The 22592-nt window shown below is 43.2% G+C and overlaps 1 protein-coding gene across 1 annotated transcript in view; it reads right to left on the bottom strand.

The window, feature by feature from the left end:
• SLCO5A1 (solute carrier organic anion transporter family member 5A1) overlaps positions 1-21924 on the bottom strand; it is a 299230-nt gene extending 277306 nt beyond the window's left edge. Inside the window, exon 1 of the mRNA XM_058699780.1 lies at positions 21857-21924. The gene's annotated coding sequence lies outside the window, so the exon portion shown is untranslated. The remainder of the gene's footprint in view (positions 1-21856) is intronic.
• Positions 21925-22592: the final 668 nt, after the last annotated feature.

A 22592-nucleotide genomic window follows, 5' to 3' on the forward strand; every position in this document is an offset into this window, starting at 1 on the left:
TCCTCTCAACCACAAACTTGCTCTCCCAGGCAATCAAGGAACTGGAGGCCATCCAGGGAAGACTGACAATTAGGGTTCACTCATATGCCAAGGTCGAAGGAATGCCAACATCTGTTGGTATGGGTTGATACTTTCACTAATGGGTAGAGGCCTTCCCCTAAGACAAACAAACAAACAAACAAACAAACAAACAAAAAACAGAGAAGGCACAAGAAGTAATAAAAGCTTTATCAATAATACCCAAGTTCAGCTTACCTAAAAATTTACAAATTAATAATGGTAAACAGCTACCTTGACTCTTTCTCTGGTAGGACTCCCAGGTCTTAAAAAAGTTTTACACCTCAAAATAAAGCAAACTGTCTGCTTATATTCAGCAAAACTCTAAATACTTCACAAGCATTAGATGCTTTAAATAAAAAAATTAAATAAAGTTAGGGCTGGAGTTTTGGAGAATTGAGCCACCATCGATTACTTCCTGCTCCTCTACCAACTGGGCTATGAGACAGTCCCAGACATGTATTGTTTCAGTATAACTGATAATTCTCACAGTCTTAGAACTGATAGATGACATTTGTCCAACTTGCATAACTGGACAAAGTCAGGGTCTCTCCTGGATTGTGTAATGGGTTTGGGAACTGGGGACATTGTCTTGAGATGCCATCTTGTTGGTCAGTATAGTCTTCACTTTGTATTTTCCTCCTTGTGTCTGCCAATGTTTGTGCCTCCTCATGCCTGCCAGCCTTCCTGTAGAACCATACCGTGGGCCACTTGACCGACCCTTGGATAAACTGTACCCCCACACCATCCCTTATCAGCTAGAAGAAGCCAGAATGGTCACCATCCCTGTTCCCTAATGGCAGTTACAGGCCCTGTTCCAGGGGAGAAATGAATAGGGAAAGGGTTAACATTAGGCAGGGAGAGATAAGGGACCTTCTGGGGGGGCAGACTGCAGCTGCAGGTGGGAGGCTGAGGAAGCAGACAGGGTTCTCCCCTTATGAAATCCTTTATGGGTGCCCTCCCCCCATTATCAAGGGCATAAGAGGGCATCTAAATGAGATAGACAACCTAACCCTAAGGCAACAGTTGAGGGCTCTTGGCTCTACCCTAACCACCTTACACCACAGGGTTAGGGAGCAATGTCCTGTGAGTCTGACCACAGACGCTCACCCCTTTAAACCAGGAGATGCTGTGTGGGGGAAGGAGTGGAATGTCCAACCTCTAAAACCCCTCTGGAGGGGCCCACTCATTGTCATTTTGTCCACCTCTACTGCAGTAAAGGTAGCCAAGGTGGGCCCCTGCATTCATCACGGCAGAGTGAAGCCAGCATCTCGAAACTGGGAGTGCATTCCTGATCCATCAATGCCGTGCAAGCTGACCATATGGAAGAAGCAATCTGCATCTCCAGAGGCTCCAGGAGACTGCAGCCCTGCTTTAGTCACTCCGGAAGCTGACTAATTCACGCATGGCAGAAGCTTGAGGACTTGATGGTCCGGTGCAACAGAAGACTGTCCTTATTTTCAATATGTTTCCTTACTGTGATGCACTGTCACCCTTGTTTCTCACTATTATTGTGATCCTTGCTCAACTTCTGGCCATAGGATTGGCCCAGGCCACCAATCCAGACTGGGAGTGTGGTGAGAGGTTTCTGTCAGCACTCACCTTCCTTTTGTGGATAGGATGCTTTGTTGGTATTGGTTACTTCTCATCTGGACCCCTTCTGCAGACCTAGATTCCTCATTATGTGACCCATATATTCACATAACCAGGTCAGGCCAGGGAGTCACTTGGACCTTACTATACCATACCCACTTCTCTTGCCAGGGAGAGGTCCTGGGGACCTGCAGACCCAATAAGACCACCTATTCCATCTGCCAACGGGAGAGTCAATACACTTGTTTCCACCCACTGCACTCAACGGAGGAATGGCTAGAGGTCCAGAGTCCCCCTAAGACAGGAACCATCGGTATGGCCTAATTAACAAAACTCAAATTACCAATCCAAACCAGCTGGTGTCTATATTCTTTGATGTAAGTACAGCCACAGGTGACACATTGCCATATGGTTTGCCATGTGGAGGTCAGACATGGGAACAAGAATACCGACTCAATAATAAATACATGTGTCAGGGGTCTGGCACATGTGGTTCCTGGCCTCAGGCTCCTGAATTCTTCTGTCCTTGTTGGAGCTGTGTCACATGGCCCACCTGGCAGACTAAAGACAAAACAGCACTCCTCCCAAAGGGTGTGGTTGAGTCAAACTGCCGATAGGGAAGCTGTAACCCCATTAATTTTACCATCCTTGACCCAGGAGACTCAATGGAAAACAGACCACCGGATTGGTATACTTACCTATGGGCAGGGCACAGACCCAGGAACTGTGTTGTAGTTTAAGAGAGTTACTGTTACACATAAGACCACTACCCAACAGGTCTTTGATTCCTTTTATGAAGAAATGGAAAAGGGCCCTCCTCCTGTCTCTGCCACAATGAAAACTCTGTTTCTAGCCCTACCAGAGACTATAGCCCAGACTCTAAAGGTCTCTTCCTGTAATGTATGCAGGGGAACCAACATGGGGGATCAATGGCCATGGGAGGCTAGAGAATTAGATCCCCATGAACCTTATAATGGAACAGAATACCCCAGTCCTACTACTGGGATTTGGCTCCTCAAAATCTCAATTATCGGGAAAAACTGCCTTGCCCAACGGAGAAGAAAGTTCACCATCCCTGTTGGAACCTTAACGTGCCCAGGCCAAAGATTTTATAACTCAACCACCCGGGAAACCCAATGGTGGGGGGCCCCAGATCACCTTGAGCCAAATCCCCAGCCCTTGTCTAACTTCTCTCATCTCCAAGAGGTCTGGCACAATATTGACACATCCATCAAATGGCAGGCCCCAGGTGAACTATACTGGATATGTGAAAGGACAGCCTGTACAGTACTTCCCTCAGCATGGTCAAGGTCATGTGTGCTGGGAACTATTGGTCCATCTTTCTTCCTGCTCCCACTTGCCAGAGGGGAACACTTGGGAGTCCAAGTGTATGGGGACGGGCGACTCAAAGGAAATGACATGCCCTACAAATTGGCAACTGGAAAGATGATGAATGGCCTCCCGAGCACAGAATCCATATCATGGCCCTACCACCTGGATGGGTCCTGGAGCTACCGCACTCCCATTTACGTGCTAAACCACATAATCAGGCTGCAAGCAGGTGTAGAGATTATAACCAATGGAACTGCCAGAGCTCTTAACTTACTAGCCAAGCAGCAAACCAAAATGCACAATGCTATCTGTCAAAATCACTTGGCCTTAGATTACTTGCTTGCTTCTGAGGGAGGAGGCTGTAGAAAGTTTAACCCAAGCAGCTGCTGCCTACAGATAGATGAAGGAAAAGTCACAGAGGAGATCACAGATCGAATGAGAAAGGTTGCTGCTGTCCCAGTCCAGACCTGGAAATGTTGGGACCCTGGGGAATTATTTGGAGGATGGTTTTCAACTCTTGGAGGATTCTAAACCCTCACAGGTATTATTCTTAATTTTGGGAGCTTGCTTAATCCTATCTTGTCTAGTTCCCCTGGTTATACAGTCTGTCTCCAGCCTCATTGAGGCAATGGTCGAAAGAAAAACAGCCATGCATGTGATCATGTTATGGAACTATAAACCTCTAAACCAAGATGAGGCTCTTTGACCCAAAATAGGGGGTCTGAGCATCAAAGGGGGGAATGTGGTAGAGCCCCTCCCTAAGGAATGTGGTGGGGGCCTTCTCAGAACAAAAGAAGGCAACACCTGACTTGGCCCAATCGACTCCTATACACATATGCATAACTCTGACATGACTCTGTAACTTGGACTGTGTCTAATCAGACTGTATGTGTCACCATATATGGGAGACAAAGAAGTAGAAATTCCATAAAAGGCTACACCCCGCTGAGCCCGTGCCGGCACAAATAAAGCTGCTTCCTGCAAAGAAGAGCCTCAGTGTCCTGTCTCTCTGTGTGAGAATCCTGCTACACTATGAGGTACTGGGCACTTTGCCTAGTTGATCTTGTTTAATCCTTGTAGGAATCATTTGATCAGATACTTTACCACGTAAGGACTCCAAGTCTTTATGTCACTAGTAAGCCACAGTCATAATTCAATTGCAAGTTTGTCTGACTTCAAAAGTCATTCACTTTCCATTATATCAATAGAGTAAGAATAGTAAGAGTGACTAATGAACTACTGCAAAGGAGTAGTTGAATCAATACTTTAATTTTAATAGAAAAGCCAGTGCTAGAACAACATAATGCTTTCAGGAAATCACACCAAGATGAAGGTCCAGGAAACGATGCTGCTCATTTTAGTATTTCTTTTTGTTTTACTTTATTTTTTTAGGTTTATTTATTTATTTTGAGAGAATGAGAGAGAGAGAGAGAGAGAGAGAGAGAGAGAGAATGAGCTGGGGAGGGGCAGAGAGGGAGAGACAGAATCTCAAGCAAGCCCCATGCCCTCAGTGCACAGCCCAACATGGGGCTCAAACTCATAAACCGAGAGATCGTGGCCTGAGCTGAGATCAAGAGTCAGATGTTTAACCCACTGAGCCACCCAGACACATCCCCTCCCTTTTCTATTTTTAATATTTCTTGTGAAAAATTCAAAAGAGGACATTTGGGGGGAAATATTTTTCAGAATTTTTCGTGTGAAAGAATATGTAGAAATAAAGGTTCTTATAAACAATCATGAAAAACTGACATTAAAAAAAGGTAATGTATTAAATATGTACTCTGTAAGTAATTAAATGTTATTGTATATCATATGCTAGCTAGCAAGCACCATTTCTAATAAAAAGGTGTGGGAAAAAATCTTAGTGATTTTTTAAATATGAATTAGTGAATCTTATTGGTCAAGGGGATATGGGAGTTCTTTGTACATTTCTTGAAAATTTTCTCCAAGTTTGAAATTTGCAAAAAATTTTAAATAATCAGCCTACAATTGCATTTTATAGTTTTTTATTATCAATTCAAAACGAACTTAAATGTGGTTGAATCTAAATGCAAAATCTACTCTGCCACTAAGACTTAGAAATTATGATTGCCCTTCATAGAACAAGAGACTAGAATAGAAAAGAGAGGTTTGTATTTCATATTTACAACTTAATCTCCAACAAAACCATTTTCTCTGTATGTAAGAGCTTTCTCCATTGTTGACTCTTGATTGCACGTCTGGCTGCATCAACCCAACCAAGTCGATAGAGAATTATTTGAGAAACAGGAACCATGAAATGGAGGGTACAGTGCTGGCTAGTTTTTATTCTTATCCTAGACGACTAGCCCAAGTTGGGGGTGGGGGGGGGGGCAGTGAGATACGAGAAGCTCGGTAAGAACACTCCTATAGAAATTCAGCCAGCCAGTCAGTCGATAATATCAATTTGTGTGTGGTACCTTCGACACAGTAGAGGGTAGTTGTTAAGAACATGGGTTTGGGAAGTGGGCAGAATAAGGTAAAATCCTGGCCCTGCCTTATTAAGTCTGTGGCCAAGATGAGCAAATTGCTTTACTTTCTGTGTCATAGTTTCCTCACCTATAAAAGGAGACAATAGTGGCTACCTTGTGATGAAAATATGTATTAGATACATTAATATGTGTTCAGTGCTTAGAAGCCTGCTTAATTAATGTTGGTATTCTCTGAGCTAAGTGCTAGAGAGAACAACAGAAAACAAGATGGACGTGGCCCCAGCTCATAGTGTGGAATACAGACTTGCAAAGTAACAATGAACAAGAATGTGTTTTAATTCTCATGGTTGGGACATATAGGAAATAATAGCTAATATTCACATAGCATTTACTCTGATGGGTACCTTTAAAGTGCTTTAGAAATTACTCACTTAACCCTCATAATAACCCTGTGAGGAAGGTAATATCATTGGTCCCATTTTGCCAATGAGGAACTGAGGTGCAGAGAGGTTAGGTCACTCGATTAAGGTCACACAGGCAGCAACAAAGCCAGGACTCAAACCCAATCATAATTAGAGTCCATGTTCCTTCCTTTTTTTTTAAGTTTATTTGTTTATTTTAGCAATCTCTATACCCAACGTGGGGCTCAAACTCACAACCCCTAGATTAAGAGTTGCATGCTCTTCCCACTAAGCCCGCCAGGGGCGCCAAGTTCCTAATCATGCCATTCTGCCTCTTTTAATTACCTGAACTCAGACTTAGGGTAGTAGGAAAGATTTCCCAGAAAACATTGTCTATGCTAAGACCTGAAGGCTGAGTGGGAATTACCTGGAGTAGAGCAAAGAGGAGGACAGGGCAGGGTTATAGGGAGAAAGAATATGTGTGTTAAATAGGGATAAAAGAAGGCATGACACATCCACTCAGGTGGTGCAGGAGTAGAGAGATGTGAGTTTGGAGAGATAAGTAGCTCCCAGATCTTGGGAGAATTTCTAAGTCACGTTATGATTAGGAGTGTAACTTTTATTCTGAGAGAAGCTGGGAGCCACTGAAGGTTAAAATGTGAGAGGGAGCATGATCAGGTTTGCATTTTAGAAGGGTCATTCAGCCTGCCAAGGGGAGGATAGACTGGAAGGGCACAAAACTAGAGGCAGAATGAACAGCTAGTGGTGATGTGGCCCATATTATGGAAGCGACCATGAAATGTAAGAAATGGAAAGTTTCACAACTCAAGAAATATTTAATAGAGAGAGGGGGGCACCTGGGTGGCTCAGTCATTTTCGCGTCAGATTTCGGCTCGGGTCATGATCTCACGGTTTGTGGGTTCGAGCCTCCCATCAGGCTTGCTGCTGGCAGTGCAAAGCCTGCGTCGAATTCTCTGTCCTCCTGTCTCTCTGCCCCTCCCCAGCTTACTCTCTCTCTCTCTCTCTCTCTCTCTCTCTCTCTTTCTCTCAAGAATAAAAATAAAAACCTTAAAAAAAGGAAGAAAGAAAGAAAGAGGCTAAGATTCAAGAGGTGAAATAGAGCTTGGCGACTGATTAATTTATGAAGGAGGTAGGTGAAGAGTCACGCCCACACCAAGACTTTGGTTTGGATCTATCGGAATAGATGGTTTTGCACATTGGTGGTGCCCAAATCGAGATCCCACAAGAAAAATGAGAGACTTAATTGGAAATATTATTAAATTGTTGAACACATACTTTGAAGGAGAAACAGTAGAGTCAAACCTTGTTTGACTTTGTTCTTCCCAAACACATAGTAACTGCCCAATGAAAAACTTGCTTAATGAATGAGTGGCCAGATGTACATACGGTTCTGAAATTCAAGAGAGATTTGGGCTGAAGGTAGAGATGAGAGAATCATCAGCAAATAGTGTTTGAAGTCATAGAGCTTGACGAGACTGTCCTTGATGAGCGTGTACAGCAGGAACAGGGGTGGGGGGAAGGCAGAGTGCCATGAATGCCAAGATTCCAGTGAAAGACCGAGGGACTGAGGCTGATAAAGGGAAAGCCTGTCAGAGTGATATGAAGAAAATGAGAAGATCGCTTCTGCAGTCAAGGGGCGAACATGTAAGTGTTCCACGTACAGACACAAACACTATTGAGAGAAAAGCCATCTTTTTATTATCACTTTAAATGTTTATTTATTTTTGAGAAAGAGAGAGCATAAGCAGGGAAAGGGCAGGGAGAGAGGGCGACAGAGCATCTCAAGCAGGCTCTGCACTGACAGCACAGAGCCTGATGTGGGGCTAGAACTCACTGTGAGATCATGACCTGAGCCAAAATCAAGAGTGGACACTCAGCTGACTGAGCCACCCAGGTGTCCAGAGAAAGAGTCCATTTTATCAACCAAAACAACTCTGCATCCTTATCAAGAACTTCTGAGTGAAGAGGAGGGAGCAGAAGCCAGAGGGGAGGGAGAGAGGTGGGAGGTATGGAGGTAGGGACAGTGAATGTACAAAATTCTTGCAGAACATTTGGTTATGAAAGGGAAGGGAGAGGTGGTGATAGCTGGAGAAACGCGATATTCTAGGGAGAGCTTGGAGTCTGTTTTGTGTGTGTTTTAGAGGAAGGATTTAGAATTGGCGGTGGTGAGGAGGTTATAGATAATAATGGTGATAATGTTATTGTCCTTGTTGTTGCTTGAGATAGGGACACAGGAGAATGTTTTGAGTTAAGGGAAGGAGGAAGAAGTCATTGATTCTGAGGAGGAAGGCAGGCAGGGAGAAATCTAATCCAGAGTCTGGGATTCGTTTTTGATGGAGTAATGGACACATTTCCCTTTAGTCCTGAGAGTAGGAGGGCAGAGTGCATGCAGAATGTAATTTAAGCATGGGACAGGCCAGAATTTGAAGGCATTCCCTTCTGCGGGCTTCCATTTTCTCTGTGAAATTGGAGATGGGGCACATTTGCTGACGGCATGAAAAGGCCCAGAAGTTTTAGGAGAGGGGAGGTTTGAAATAAAAATTGTGATGAGCGGGAAAGCAAGCTCATGGGGCAAAGAGAATGGCCAGGCCATGTCAGGGTTCACGTGAGGCTGGAGACAGAGGCTTGGGGAAGGCAGACCTGGAACGGCCCCCCAGTGTTTGGTTTTGCCTAGGGAATGTGACAAAAGGAGAAAGGGCAGAGGGCATTGGCAGGGGAGTGATTGGAAATCCGGGAAATCTGAGCTGGACCAGGAAGAAAGTAAAGGCAGGAGAGGTGCGGGAAGATTGAGAAAAAGGAACTGGGCCACCCAGCTCCAGAGATGCCAATGTTTTGTTTTCTGATTTCGGAAGCTAAAGTTCACAGCCACGTTTGACAAAAATCTCTGAAATGGGGTAGAGAGGGAGGCAGGTCCTTGACATAAGAAGTTATTTAAAATGGGGGGAATGTTCATTCACGCACGTGAAGAGTAGGGCATTATGCTATGAATTGTACATATGTATTAATTCATTTGACCTTCAAAAATAAACCTAAACATCAGGGGTTATTATTCCCATTAAAGAAAAGTTGTACTCAGGAAGGATATTTGCTCATAAGCCACACAGCTTGTCAAGGATTTAGGCTTAGGCAGGGACCCAAACTCTGGTTTTATCCTCACCCCCAAGTCTTTTTATTTTCTTAAGTAAGCTCTGTGTCAAACATGGAGCTTGACCTCGAGCACCCTGAGATCGAGAATAGCATGCTCTACCAACTGAGCCAGCCAGGCGCCCCTCTTCACCCCCAAATCTCATCACTACTTTGAAACTGCTCCAGAAGTCACTAGAAAGCACTGAGCCTCTTTCACAGCTTCTTTAAACTAGGCTTTTAAAATTAATTTGGGAGCGCCTAGCTGTCTTGGTTGGTAGAACATGAGACTCTTGACCTTGGGGTTGTGAGTTCAAGCCCCACGTTGGGCATGTTGCTTACTGAGTTAAAACAAATAATAAAAGTAATTAATTTATTAAAGTTTGTGAGTTTGAGTCTCCCACTCTCTCTGCCCCTCCCCTGCTTGTGCTCTCCCTCTCTCTCTCTCTCTCTCTCTCTCAAAAAATAAATGAACTTAAAAAAAAAAAAAAGATGGCTATGCATAAAGAAAGCCTCCAGGTGAGGTTGGTGGGGTGGAATTTATCTCTACCACTCCTAGTTTCTTCAGTATCCGTCTAGAATATTTCCTTGCACACACAGGCATACGTGTATATGTGTAGATTGCATGTGGTTTTGCACACTCTTTTCCACATATAGCATCTTGAAATTATTTGATCAACATACTCTTTTCCTTTTCAGACAGCCCAATATTCCTGAGTTACCAGAAATCATTTAACCCTACAATAGATTTTGGGTTATTTCCCATCTTTTTCTATTACAAATAAATTAGTAATTATCACCCTTGCATATGCTCGTCTTCATCTGGAATTTCATTTTGAGGTGAGAAAGCTAGTTACCTCCACATCATTTATTGACTAAGTTGTTTTTACCTCAGTGACTTGAAATGTCCCCTTTGTCCTATACCATACTAAATACTCAAATGAATTTTGCTGTATTTCTGTACTCCCTGTAGTGTTTCATTGATCTACATATTCTTTTTTTTTTTTTTTTAGTGTTTTTATTTATTTTTGAGACAGAGAGAGACAGAGCATGAGCAGGGGAGAGGCAGAGAGAGAGGAAGACACAGAATCTGAAGCAGGCTCCAGGCTCTGAGCTGACAGCATAGAGCCCGACGCGGGGCTCAAACTCATGGACTGTGAGATCATGACCTGAGCCGGAGTCGGATGCTTAACCGACTGAGCCACCCAGGCACCCCTATATTCTTGATCAGTATACCATACTGTTTCACTTACTGAAGTTTTACATAACATTTTGAACTCTGGCAAGGATAGGGGCGCCAGGCTGTCTCAGCTGGTACCCCTGAGCATAAGGCTCTTGATCTCAGGGTCCTGAGTTCAAGCCCAATGTTGGCCATGGAGCTTACTTAATTATAAAAAACAAAACAAAACAAAACAAAACAAAACAAAACAAAACCTGTTAAGGATAGAACTCCCTCATTCCTTTTATTTATTTACTTTCCGAATTTTCTCCTAGCTAATGTGAAGAAATTGCATTGCAGACTAGAGAAACTCAAAGAACCAGAGATTTGACTGGGGTAGGAAAAAGAGGGAACATTCAGATGTTAATTTGCTCAACTGGCCCACACAGACACAAGAGGTCCTGAAAGGGAGAGGAGGGAAAAGAGAATGTCAGGAGAGGAAGGGAAGAGGAGAGAGGAGGCCTGCACCCCCTCCATCTCGGATCTGGCTTCTGCTCTCCCCATTCCACTGTGAGGCTCTTGACAAGGACACTAGGTTTTCTGGTTCATAAACACAATGGACTCTTCTCTTAGGGTCCCGGGGTTCGCGCCCAAAATATAGCGGTACCTTGCCGACACCCTCAGGAAGCTGTAAGTCTGAATGGCTGCAAACCTCGGCTCCTTTAGAATTTATCTTTCCATGCCAAGACAGTCCACTCCCCACACAATGACATCCGACAATGTCTGCCTCTACTTCCAGGCTTCCTCCTCCCCTCCACCTCTTCCCCCTCTTCCCCGCCCCCACCTCCCCCTACCAACACTGTCCTTATTCTTTTCCCACTTAAGTTTCGTAAGTGTTTTGAGGGAGGCGGTGTGTGGGGACAGACTGAGGGAGACCCCAGGGGTTAGAAAAGATTCCCCAAGAATCTCCACCATTTGCCATACAGCAAAATTTACTTGAATAAATAGCTCTCTACAGTGTATAGAACCACAGTAGCACCTACCACAATGCTTGCAAGTACAGGTACTCAGGATCTGTTGAATAATCAACAACCAAACTATTTGTTGCTTGTAAATCACAATTGCTGCAGTCATTAATGACAACTGTGGACTATCCTAAAGAACTCAGCTCCCTGGAACTTGGCAAAGAAAAAACTTGTTATAAATAAGTATAGTTTCATTGACATTTGGTCTAGGGCAAGTAAATTAGCCAATGAGGTGATTTATAAATTCATTCAACTTAATTCTCTGATAGGAAGCTGAGCAACGTGCCCTGGTCATTGGGTCTGATTTATACCAGGGAAATGTACAAAAGAAAATGGAGGTTCTCTATCTTGCTCTTGTCCTCTCCCGGTCTCCTGTTACTATATAACAGGCATCTTTTTCTTTTAATTACCTTCTTCATGGCTTGAGAGCTTTGATGACTTGATTAAGCCTTGCAGTGCAGTTCCAGTCCCTACCCATCTGATTAATTAGCCCAAACCTTATTAACTTCCTAATTCTGATCAATAAGGCACTGATGCTAAACTGTGCAAGGGCAAACTAAGGAGGCAATTTTATTTCAAGACAGAGAACTTACTGGTTTTTAACCATCTTTTTATTTTTCTTTTTTAATCTTACTTTTTCATGCAGCCAGATTGGAATACAGGAATATACTAATAGTCTATGAAGACCGCGCACTCTCCAATCACAGCCATCTTCCTTGCTGACACAGTCCTATGTGACCATACTGTTTGGGGACCTTGCATTTAACAACACAGGACCTCCATTATTCAGGACATCAGGGAAGTGTTGCCCATGGCCAGAGAAAGAATGTGATGATGGTGATGGTGATGATGACCGACAAAAGAGGTAACAAGAAACTCCTCTCCCCTAAACCCAAACTCTGAACCGAGTTCCTTACCACTGAGGGAATGTTCCAATATTCTAAGCCAGCATTATCCAATTGAAGTATTTTAAGTTTTCCAGTAGCCACATTCAAAAATTTAAAAATTAGCAAGTGAAATTAATTTTGATAGCATATGTTTTATAATCCAAACCATCAAAAATGTTCTTGTAACGTGTAACCAATATAAAATTGTTAATGAGATACTGTGCTTTCCACCCTCCAGCTTTATTGAGATATAATCGACATATAACACTGTAAGTTTAAGGTGTACAGTGTGATGATTTAATACATGTATATATTGTGAAATGCTTACCACAATAATGTTAGGGTTCTTTGTTTTCCTTTTGGGGGGGCAGGGGAGGGGCAGAAAGAGAGGGAGACACAGAATGTGAAGCAGATTCCAGGTGTACAGAGCCCAATTCGGGGCTCAAACTCACAAACCATGAGATCATGACCTGAGTTGAAGTCAGACACTTAACTGACTGAGGCAACCAGCGGTCCCCACAATAATGTTAGTTAACGCCTCCATCCCATCATCTTTATGTGTGTGAGTTGAGAACAAGTAAGATCTATTTTCTTAGCAACTTTCAAGAAAATAATAAAACAGCGTCAAGAACTCATCATGCTGTACATTAGATCGCCAGAATTTATTCAGGTTAAAAGCGCAAGTTTGCATCCTTGACCAACATCTTCCCATTTCCTCACCCCCAGCCCTTGGCAGCCACCATTCTACTCTGTTTCTGAGGTCAGCCTTATTAGATTCCACATATAAGTGAGATCATACAGTATTTGTCTTTCTCTGTCTAATTTCACTCATCATAATGCCCTCAAGGTCCTTCCATATTGTCACAAATGGCAAGATTTTCTTCTCTTCATGGCTGAATAATATTCTACCGTGTGTGTGGAGGGGGGGTATATATAATCCTCCATATTTTCTTTATCCATTCATCCAACAATGGACAAGATATTGTGCTTTTTTTTTTTAAAGATTTTATTTTTAAGTGATCTCTATACCCACGTGGGGCTCAAACTTACAACCCTGAGATCAAGAGTTGCACGCCTTACCGCCTGAGCCAGCCCTTTGTGCTTTCTTTTTCCAGATGAAACTTTTGAAATCTGGTGTGTATTTTACACTTACAGCACATGTAAATTCAGACTAGCTACATTTCAAGTGCTCATTAGCCACATGCAGTTAATGACTACAGTACTGGAGAATATAGTTCTAGATCTCGGAATCACCTGAAGGGCTTATAAAAACACACATTATTGGCCCCACGGCCAGAGTGTCTGATTCAGTAGTCTGGGTGGGGCTAGAGAATTTACATTTCCCCAGGTGATGCTGATAGTGGTGGTCCAGGAACCCCACTTTGAAAACCACTTTAGAAATACAACTGATTTCAGGGCACCTGGGTGGCTTGGTTGGTTAAACATCGGACTCTTGATTTCGGCTCAGGTCATGACCTCACAGGTTGTGAGTTTGAGTTTTGTCTGGGCTCTCACAGAGCCTTCTTGGGATTCTCAATCTCTCCCTCTCTCTTTCTCTACCCCTCCCCGCTCTCAAAATAAATAAACTTAAAAAAAAAAAAAACGACTGATTTAAACCTATCTTCTCCCAGTTACAGAGATCTGTACAAAAATGACATCCCCACAATGATAGTTTCATGCCTTGGTCTCAATTCTACTTCCCTCCATCACTTTCAAAGCCTGGTCTAACTTCAACCCTTCAATTTTCCCCCAAATCACATGAAATCCTAAAGTTTAAGGAATAAGGGTGCCTGGCTAGCTCAGTCCAGAAAGCATGTGATTCTTGATCTTGGGGTCATGAGTTCAAGCCCCACGGTGGGTGTAGAGATTACTTAAATAAATATTTTTTCAAATGTTTAATTATTTTGAGAGAGAGGGAGATTACCAGTGGGGAATGGGGCAGAGAGAGAGAGAGAGAGGGAATGAGAGAATCCCAAGCAGGCTCCATGCTGTCAGCACAGAGCTGGGTGGGGCTCGATTTCACCAACGTGAGATCATGACCTGAGATGAAATCAAGAGTCTGACACTTAACCGACTGAACCACCCAGGCACCCCTTGAATTATAGTTAAAGATATAAGGAACAAGCAAAAATTGTGATTTGCCTTTTCTTTTTCTTTTTTAAGCTTATTTATTTATTTTGAGAAAAGGAGAGAGTTTGAGAAAGAGTGGGGGAGGGGCAGAGAGAGGAGGAGAGAGAGAATCCCAAGCAGGCTCCATACTGTCAGCACAGAGCCTGACTCGGGGCTCGATCTCAGGAACAGAACTCTGAGAACGTCACCTGAGCCAAGATAGAGTGGGACGCTTAACTGACTGAGCCACCCAGGTGCCCCTCTGCCTTTTCTTTTCAATGGAAGTCATAACAATGCCTGTCACCAAGGCACAGCTTGAGGACTGCATGAGCTCATGCAGGGGCCTGGCATCCTGGAATTGGCTGTCAGGAGTCACAGCCTGAGATATCTGCTCCCTGTGGAATAACTGAAGGAAAGCTAGACATTTGAGCTCTCCCCTTATTCCTGCCTCTGGCTAGGAGTCCATCCATAGATAAGCTATCAATCCAGAGAACTGCTAACTCCTTCAAGAAAGATGCAAAGTCTCCCATCCACTGGGCTACTGGGAAATGTCTTCTTTTGCCAAAAGGCCAGAATTTGGGGAAATAAGTGAAAAGGACTAAGATTCCATCAGAAGAATCTAGTCATTTCGTCCAGAGGTCTACAAATGAAGTGTACTAGGTGCCTGCTGTGTGCCAGGCGGGGCTTGGTGCCCCCTGTGTAGATGCTGGGGCTCCCCAGCGTCCAAGCCCATCCTCTCTTACACACTCCTCTCCACACACCCCCTTGGCAGCCTCAGCTTCCTTCTGATTTTAACTTTCGCCCATATGCTGACAGCTCCCAAATCCACACAGCCAGCCTCAAGCCAGACCTGATCCCCCAAAAGGCCTGAGAGCATTGGCAACTTGTCCTAACCCCCTGCATCCTTTCTAAACCATCACTTCGTTTAAGCCTCATGTTAAATCTAAAATACTAAAGCGTAGAGAAAATGGATAACTTGCCTCAAATCACTTCCCTAAAAATAAATAAATATCACTTTCCTAATGAGAGTGGCTAAGTCACCGTTCTAACCCATGTCTGTCTCTTCCCAAAGCCCACGCCCATCACTCTTCCGTCTTCTCAGGTCTTCCCATCACAGCCGCTACAGGCCCTTCTGTTCCCACTGCCACCCTGCCCTTTGCATTGCCAGCAACAGCAGGCTTCTCAGTTTGCCCCGCACACATCCTGCTAATTCATGCCTTCTCCATGCCATATACAATAAACAATGTAAGGAGTGACCCAACCTTTGTGTGGAGGGGAAGTGGGAGTGGCAGGGAAGGCTTCCTGGAGGAAGAGGTATGTAAGCTGAAAACTAAAACTAAGTTGACTTGGCAAAGAGAGTGGAGGGGATGGAAGGGAGGAGACCGTTCAGCCCCAGGGAAGAGGGAATACATGGGAAATGAGCAGTGTACCTGGATCACAGAGTCACAGGAAAGGAGACAGGGCTCCACGTGAGGCTACAAAGGCCAGCAGGAGCCAGATCAGGCTGGGCTCTGTGCACGTGTTAAAGCAACTGGACTTTTCCTAAGAACAACGGGAATGCCACTGAAGGGCTCTAAGCAGTGGAGTGTCAAAATCTGGTTTGTGCTTTTCAAAGGTCAGGCTGCTGTGTGAGAAGGGAGTGGGGGGAGGGTTATCGATCCAGAAGCTATCCCAACAACAGGAGAACGCAGAGGGGTTCAGACTATGTGTTGGCAGTACGGTGGAGACAAGTGGGCCAGTTTAAAGGATACAGAAACTAGAACTGAGGGGAGCAGACATTGTGTCCAAGGGAGTGGAAGGTAGGGATCAAGAATGAGCCCTTTATTTCCGACTTGGCATCCGGGTAGGCGGGTGCTGTGACTTGAGATGGGGTGATGGACACTGTGGGCCCTTCTAGCCTTGATGTGCCTGTGGGACATGCAGATGAAAAAGAGCTAATAGGCAGTCTAGACTGGAAAGGTAGGTTTGGGAACCAAATGCATAAATGTGGTATTCGAAGTCGAGGGTGTGAGTGAGATCTCTAGAGACTGTGCAGACAGGCAGAGAAGAGAAAAGCTTGGGGGCCATACAACATTTAAAACAGGGGCCATGAGGGGCGCCTGGGTGGCTCAGTCGGTTGAGCGTCCGACTTTGGCTCAGGTCACGATCTCGCGGTCCGTGAGTTCGAGCCCCACGTCGGGCTCTGTGCTGACTGCTCAGAGCCTGGAGCCTGTTTCACATGCTGTGTCTCCCTCTCTCTCTGACCCTCCCCCGTTCATGCTCTGTCTCTCTCTGTCTCAAAAATAAATAAACTGTAAAAAAAAAAAAAAAATTAAAACAGGGGCCATGAGGATGGGAGGACCGTGGAGAATCCACCGAGTTGAGAAGGGGAGAGATTTTTTTAAAGGGGCGGGAGTGAGAAGGTAACCAACCCACAGATAAGGACTGAAAACAGTCATTTACATTATGGCCAAGGCAATTTACACTTTTGAATAATGTGTTTGTATGCACTCGATTCAGGTGATTTATCCAAACCAAGAAACTCTCAGGCCAAAAGATGAATTCAAGCCCATCCTTTGCCAAAACGGAAAAGCTGTAGCTTTGAAATGAAATGTTTTCCTGCCAGTGTTTTGAGAGTCTGGGGGCAATTTTATCTTGCTCATCGTTTGTCTCCAGCATCACCTGCTTGGCCTAGAATTGGTGTTCATTAAAAATGCCAAGTAGGGGGTGCGTGGCTGGCTAGTTGGAGGAGCAGGTGACTCTTCATGTCAGGTCATGAGTTTGAGCCCTAGTTGGGTAGATAGATAGATAGATAGATAGATACATGAATACCTTAAAAAAATGTCAGGAGGAAGACGAAAAATTTCTGGAGCAGAATGGTGGTGATGCTTGCACAAAATCTGAATGTACTTAGTGCCACTGAATAGGTATACTTAAAAATGGCTACAGTGAGAAGGGGCACACGCACCCCAATGTTTATAGCAGTGCTATCGACAATAGCCAAAGTATGGAAAGAGCCCAAATGTCCATCGATGGATGGATGGATAAAGAAGATGTGGTATATATATACAACGGAGTATTACTTGGCAATTAAAAAGAATGAAATCTTGCCATTTGCAACTACGTGGATGGAAGTAGAGGGTATTATGCTAAGTGAAATTAGTCAGAGAAAAACAAATATCATATGACTTCAGTCACGTGGAACTTAAAATACAAAGCAGATGAACATAACGGAAGGGAAGCAAAAATAATACAAAAACAGGGAGGGGGACAAAACAGAAGAGACTCTTAAATATAGAGAACAAACTGAGGGTTGCTGGATGGGTTGTGGATGGGGGGATGGCTAAATGGGCAAGAGGCATTAGGGAGGACATTTGTTGGGATGAGCACTGAGTGTTCTATGAAGGGGATGAGTCATTGGATTCTATTCCTGAAATCATTATTGCACTATATGCTAACTAACTTGGATGTAAATTAAATAATTAAATAATTAATTTTTAAAAATGGTTACAATCACCCAAAAGATTTAAAAACAAGGTCTCAAGAAGATATTTGTATACCCATGTTCATGGCATAATTATTTACAACAGCCAGAAGGTGGAAAAACCCAAGTGTCTGTGAAGCAAAATGTGGTATATACATACGATGGAATATTATCCAGCCTTAACAAGGAATGAAATTTTGACACGTGCTAGAAGAAGGATGGCCCTTGAAGATGTTATACAAAGTGAAATAAGCCAGTTACAAAACAATAAATACTGTATGATTCCATTTACATGAGGTACCTAGAGTAGTCAAACTCATAGAGAAAGAAAGTGGAATGGTGGTTGCCGGGGCTAGGGGGACAATTGAATAGGAAGTTATTGCTTGATGAATACAAAGTTACAGTTTTGCAAGAGAAAAAAGTTCTAGAGATGAATCCTGGTATTAGATGCACCACAGTGTAAATGTACTTCAAGCCACTGAACTGCACACTTAAAATGAGTTAAGATGCTAAATTTTATGTTATGTGTATTTTGCCACAATTAAAGTAATAATAAAAATGATTCAAATAATACATTTTATGTTATGTGTGTTTTATCACAATAAAAAAAATTTCATGCTGCTGCAGTGGATACAAACTATGTAGATTCTGAACTTAGAGTCCAAAATGAAAACATTCTTTGATCAAGAAAAATAAATCCTAAACATACGCACAGATGCTTTGTTCAATAATGAAAGGAGTATAACTTTTTTTTTTTAATTTTTTTTTAACGTTTATTTATTTTTGAGACAGAGAGAGACAGAGCATGAACGGGGGAGGGGCAGAGAGAGAAGGAGACACAGAATTGGAAGCAGGCTCCAGGCTCTGAGCCATCAGCCCAGAGCCTGACGCAGGGCTCAAACTCACAGACCGCGAGATCATGACCTGAGCTGAAGTCGGACGCTTAACCGACTGAGCCACCCAGGCGCCCCAGGAGTATAACTTTTAAAATAAAGTGTGAAAATATGGGGCACCTGAGTGGCTCAGTCAGTCGCGTGTCTGACTCCTAGTTTCGGCTCAGGTCAGGATCTCAGGTTCTCATGGGGTCCGGGCCCCCAATTGGGCTTTGCTCTGACAGTGCACAGCCTGACTGGGATTCTCTGTCTCCCCCTCTCTCTGCCCTTCCCTCGCTCATACACTCTCTCTCTCAAAAATAAATAAACTTAAATACAATAAAATAAATAAAATTAAAAAGTGTGAAAATAAAGTGTGGTCTACAAGTTTTTTTAAAAAATGAGAGTGAAGAAAGATAGTAAGCAGGATGGAAGAAAGAAACTGTACCACTTCCATCAAGTGTTAATTTGAGGATTTCAGATCAAGATGCGTGGCGCTTCCCCACACTCTTTGCAAAAAAGGAAGTTCTTGCAGGCACGTGATCCACGAAGGGGAGCAGAGCCCCCAGGATGGGGGAGGTTGGCTTCATCTCCTGCCACATCTTGTGCTAAGGACTGCTTTTTACGTGGGTGGTGCAAACTGAACTCTCTGCCACATTTTTGCCCGTGCCACCATGATAAAATTGTGCCGGCTCTGGTTCCTTAGGAAACTCAGTGATGTATAGATGATGCTAATATTTTCTAACCAGATCCGGACAAGTATCGAATTTCTAGACTACCATTTATGTCTTTTCTCTCAGGACTTTGGGAACTTTTCCAACCTTTCTTATGATTTGGAACCATTTTATGTATTTATTTATTTTTAATATTTATTTATTTTTGAGAAAGAGTCAGTGCCAGGAGGAGAGGAGCAGACAGAGGGAGACATAGAATCCAAAGCAGACTCCAGGCTCCCAGCCATCAGCACAGAGCCCGACACAGGGCTCAAACCCACAGACTGCAAGATCACGACCTGAGCTGAAGTCGGATGCTTAACCAACTGAGCCACCCAGGTGCTCCTGAAAACCATATAAATGACAGGAATCATCTGTGCCTTAAAGGTTGCACAGACACACAACACCTGTAAAACCTCAAGACTTTTTAAGAAATAGATCTTTGGCAACATGTTCAGTTTCTTCTGAAGTTATTGACCTATTCAAGTTTTCATCCACTTCTTAAAACAGCTTTGGTAATTTATATATTCATAGAATATACTCAAAGAATAGTTTTATATTCAATGGTACATATTTTCAGATTTATTCATTTTTTTCATCTTTTCAGAGTTTGTGAAAAAAATCCTTTTCAGGATTTCTTTCTTTTTTTTTAATTTTTTTTAATGTTTTTACTTATCTTTTTTTAATTTTTTTTTTAACGTTTATTTATTTTTGAGACAGAGAGAGACAGAGCATGAACGGGGGAGGGTCCGAGAGAGAGGGAGACACAGAATCCGAAGCAGGCTCCAGGCTCTGAGCTGTCAGCACAGGGCCGGATGCAGGGCTTGAACTCACGGACTGTGAGCTCATGACCTGAGCTGAAGTCAGATGCCCAACCGACTGAGCCACCCAGGTGCCCCAGGATTTATTTCTTACTCCTAATGTTTTTCTAATTGGCATTTCTTTTTATTTTTATCTTGGTCAGTTTTCTCTATTTGCTATGTTTTTTCCCCCAAATAACCAGATCTTGATTTTATTTATGTGTCAGCTTTTCTTTTATTTTCTTCAGTAATTTCTGCTTTCCCCCAATTCATAACACCTTCATAACTTAAAATCTGTCACTCTAGTTACATTAATGTAAATTTTACTAGTATCTTAAGGATGCATCAGGGACTATATTTAAGAAGGCACCAGAAAGATGTATTGGTCAATACTAGAAGTTTTATAGATATTAATATATGCCATTTTATTTTAAATAGCCAAGATTAATCTTTGGTTACATCTGCTTTTCCATTTTCTAGGCCACAGGAAAATGATTATAGCCATGATTTTCTAGAGTTGTAGACCTCTGGGCTTCCACGGTGCTTTTATCTGTAAGTTAGAGTGGATCACAAGTCATTTTGAAAGAGAATTCTGGTCCCATGAGCTTGCCTTAGCCCCCCTTTGCAGAGCTGGGATGGTGCTCTATAGAAGCCCGGGTGACCGCCAGGCTCCCCAGTTTTCACAGGTATGGATGAATTTTTGTCTTTGCTCAGATGGGGAATAGGAAGTGGGTTCCTCAATCTATCTGGACTTGTTTGCCCATCTGCAGAATAGGTATAACAATAAGCCACTCACAATAATCTTTTGAAGATGAGGAAAATAAAACTCAAACTATTTACTAATTTCCCTAAAGCCACAGTTAATACAAAGTTTGAACACGCCATACCTGGGGTCAAGATCGCTGTTTTGATCTGCAAAGTCTCTACCTACGCAACGTTTCACAATCTGACTCTAATCACACATTTTAAAATGTTCAACACAGGGATACAGCTCATGATCATTTTGCATTTAAGCTATTATATATAGGATCTTAAATACATAAGGACATATGCTTTGTCAGAATGTCAGGTAGAAGCCAAATGCAACAGAGCTGATAAGATTTTAAAGGTGTATGCACATTTGCCAATTAGGAGTTTATTAATGATTTTAGCAAGAGCAGATTCAGTGCTGTGTGAGGCCGGAAGACCATGAAAAGATTGCAATTGTCATGAGTGCTTTGAGATAACAAGTGCTTTTACAGTATATAACATTACAGTGTGCCCTGCATCGCTCACAGTGCAAGCTCAGCCCTTCTGATGGCCTCCAAGGCCCTCCAAGACTATATGGTCCACCACCTCACATTCCTCACCCCCACTCCTCTATCCTATCATTCTCCCTGCCTCTGCTCCCACCAGCCCGCCCCCTTGCTATCCCTCTGTCACAGACACATTGTGCTCTTAAGACTTAGTGCACCTGCTCCTCAGACTGGAAGGCTCCTCCCCAGATACCCACCCATGACTCCCTTACCTTGAGGCCTGCCCTGACCGCCTTAGGTCAAATTACCACCTGTCTGTACCCCTAGTCTTCCCGACCTTGCTTAACCTCCAAAGCACTTGCTTTCTGACATAACACATTTCCCTTTTTACCATGTCTATTCTCCAGTGAATGTCTCCCCCACTCCCCACCACTAGAATTTAAGCTTCATGGGCGAAAGGGTTTGGGTTTTGACACTCACATATACCACCCACCCAGAACACATGTGACACAGCGAAGGTTTTCAAAAAACATTTGGTGAAAGAATGAATGAATGAATGAATTAACAAATGTGAGATGACGTACTAATTACGTATTTACAGTCATTAGTCACTCACACTTAGAATTCACATCTGGGCTCTGCCACTCACTAGCTGTGCAACCCTTTTTAACCTTCGTTTCCTCATCTGTGGATGAAAACAAAAATATGACCTCATAAGATTATTGTTTTGATTCTATAAGGCAGTTAATGCACAGTGCTTAGCACCATGCCTGGAGCATACATAGGATATGCTCAGGAAATGTTAGATGCTATTACCGTATGTCATCTATCATCACTATAATCATTGTTTTATTTCATTTCCACAGTGGTCCTAAAAGGCTGATATTATTCCTAATTTCAAGGTATGGAAAGTGAACAAAAAGAGGTTAAATAACTTCTTCACCATCAGACAGGATAAATCTCCCAGCTGGTCTACCGGACACCTCTTTTCATGCCGCCTTGGTTCACCTGGCTCATGCCCGACCCTGGAGTCCTTGGCCACCAAACTCACTGGCTCCTTTCACAATTTCCAGACTCGCAGGGCTTCCTCAGTGGTTGTCCAACGGGCCAAGGGGCGCAGAAGTTAACTTCCCATAGGCACAGATTGAGATCCTCTCCATTTCACCTTCTGAGATATTTTCTAAAACATAGTGTTGTTGTATAGCCTTCCTAGAAAAGTGCCTGTGGCTGAGCCTTCATAAGACAGGGATCTAGATACATACCACCTTGCATTTTCTTCCTTTCTCCTTCCTTTTTTAAATTTATTTACTTATTTGAGAGAGAGAGAGCACAAGTAGGGGAAAGGCAGAGAG

The sequence above is a fragment of the Neofelis nebulosa genome, chromosome 14, assembly GCF_028018385.1.
Source record: "Neofelis nebulosa isolate mNeoNeb1 chromosome 14, mNeoNeb1.pri, whole genome shotgun sequence".
In the NCBI taxonomy this organism is placed as follows: Eukaryota; Metazoa; Chordata; class Mammalia; order Carnivora; family Felidae; genus Neofelis; species Neofelis nebulosa.